Below are 2,964 nucleotides of genomic sequence, written 5' to 3'. Positions count from 1 at the left end.
GATTCAGATGATCCAGTACATCATCTTATGGTGGCTTCCCTTCACTGCCCTGCACTCTTGTGTAGAAACACTCTTCTCCCTTTGAATCACCTCAGTTTTCTGATTTACTTTCCTCAGTACCTAATGTCCTCTGGGCTATATCATCTACAGTTGTGGGAAAAAGAAAGAACATAGAAGACTTACAATTCAGTGTAGAGCCCACAATGACTCTGCTTAAATTGTCCTGGTTTCTCTTAAAACCCAAAGCACCAGAGGAACTATAGAACCTATTGTTACAGATTTCATAGCTAAGGGATTACTCATTCCTTGTACCAGTCTATGCAACAGTTATGTCCTCTTGATGAAAAAAAAAATGCCCAATGGACATGGGTACCATTTCATACAAGAATTTAAGATTATAAATCATATAGTGTGCCCATATATTACTGGCTTCTATACCTCCAAATCCAATACACTTCACAGAAGTAGATCTCTATTCAGTCTTTTATATTACCCAACATCTTGACTCCTAATACCTTTTTGCTTTCACACGGGAAAAACAACAATACATCTTACTATAATGCCATAAGGTTTGACCAAAGGTCCCTTGTACTTGTCTCAGGTTCTCAACCATAATCTCCAAGACTTATAATTTCCCTATTCTACCCTGAACCGATATGTTGATGATTTGCTCTTACATTCACTTGATGGAACCACTTCCAAGAGGCCTCTCTTTATCTCTTGAAAATCTTGGCCATAAAAGGACATAATATTTCTGTGGATAAATTACAAGTTTTCAGACCTAGGTTTCCTATCTAGGCCATGACATATCTCAGGAAGGCAAAGTCTTCTCGCCAAATAGAAATATAGCTGTTCAAAAATGTCTTTTATTACCAAAGACAACTTAGAAAATAACTGGGTCTTATAGGACATTCTAGACAGTGGAATCCCAACTTTTCTGAACTAACTTCCACACTCTGGCCAAAAATAACATCCCTGAGACTCTACTTAGGAGAGCAAGTCAAAGCTACTCAATAACCCTGCCCTTCTGGGTCTCCCAAAGTAAAATAAACACCCTTTTCCCAGTTTGTACATGAAAGGGACATTCAAACAATTGGAGTTTTAACTCAGAAACATAATATAAATTGGAGAGATAATGGTTATTACCATCTCTTTCTTGATCTACTAGCTAAAGCCCACCCCCTTGCCTAAAATAGGGATGAAATGGTTCCCCTCCACAGTTGCAAAGTTAGTGAAGGCTACCTCTGATTTAATTTGAGGGTCATCTCTCCAGCTATTGGAACCCATGATCTTCAAACTCTTCTCTGAAACACCCAATACTTCTCTGCTTACAGACTCGCTTCCTATGAGTTGCTGATTTTATCACCCAGCTCATAACTTTATGTATCATTGGTACCTTACTCCCTCCTCCAAAGGAGAAAGAACCTCATGCTTGTCTAGCCCAAGTACTGTCCTTGTTTTGCTGTTACCTATTTGAAACTCTTCTACAAGACCAATTATTTATGGTTAAGTCACATTTAAGACTGAATAAAGATGTTCTCAAACTGGGTATGTTTCATCTTAGGAAGATAAACTTCCTAAGAGTTTATCTGATCCAATCTTTGCCAGAAGTCATGTCAGCACAACTAGCTGAAATTATGGCTGGACTCTAGCCTGCCAGGTAGGAAGGGATCCAAAGGTTAATATGTACAGAGACTGAAGATATGCCTTTAGTGCAGTTTGTGATTTCAGCATGCTAAACGAAAAACGGGGTTTGCTAACTGCTGTTGGTATGTGCATTAAGCACAGTAAACAGGTTCATCTTTCATGAGATGTCTTCTTCTCTGCCAAGAAATAGGCTTTAATGAAATTGAAACTGAAAATAAGGAACGAACCCATGCAGCAAAAAAGAAATGATTTGGCTGACTAGTATGCTAAAAAAGGCTCCTCTTATCCAAGTTCAATGAGCTCAACAAATGAAATACAATCTGTTTACTCATCTTTTCCTGTTAATTACATTGCCCTTTACAAACATGTGTTTCCTACCCTGACAGAAATCTCTCCACCTTTACTCCTGCCATTTGGAAGATGGTCCCAGCCAAATTGGGTCTCTGACAAATCTACAAAGCTAACACCTCCTACCCAGTATACTCTTGAAGAAAGGGATGCTGTTTTCTTAAAATGAAACATTTGTTTCTAATCCTAAACTCAAGGACCTAAACTACTATAGTGAAAACTTGCCAGATTATTACTACAGCTGAAGGGGGTGGATATTGTTGGTCCAGCCCCAACACCAACTTCACCCAGGGTAGCTACAATGATAAAAGCATGAGTGCTTTCTCTCACCCTGGAGATCCTCCAACCAACTCATACTTTGTTTGGGGGGCCAATAATTATTGATTTTTGCCAGGCAAATGAAAAAGGCCATGACATTTTGCCCATCTCTTTTCTTCTTTCTGACTATATGATTGAACTGAGTTTGAAAAAAATTATCACCTCCTCTTTAGAGCAGGAATCAAATCCTAGTTCTCAAACCAGAAGACCAATCGATGGTTGAGGGCTACACACCCTCTGCAAAATGTCCACTGTCAAGAAGTGATGAAAAGGGACTATGTGAAGAGGCTAAAATAATTGGAATTAATCAAAATGTGATCTTCACTGTCAGGGACACGGTTTAGACTGCAGTCATATCTGAGGAGTAATCCTGTGGCCTACTGAAGATTATAACACAACGCCTGAATTTCTCATGAAGTCAGTCACCAGAGCCATCAATGATGTCACCAAAAATATCAACACACTCGCTCCAGAACTCCAGAAAGCTGTTGTCCATCATTGACTGGCATCAGACATAATCTTGGCATCTAGATGATGCTCAGTGAAGTTGTTAGTGAAGATTGCTACTGTACATTTCATGAAACTTTTCTGACTTTCTTCATGAATCAGTGCATCCATGAAGCCAGTAAAAAACATTCATTGAATGACCAA

Source organism: Tamandua tetradactyla, chromosome X, assembly GCF_023851605.1.
Source record: "Tamandua tetradactyla isolate mTamTet1 chromosome X, mTamTet1.pri, whole genome shotgun sequence".
Taxonomy (NCBI): domain Eukaryota; kingdom Metazoa; phylum Chordata; class Mammalia; order Pilosa; family Myrmecophagidae; genus Tamandua; species Tamandua tetradactyla.
This window is presented reverse-complemented; position numbering follows the sequence as displayed.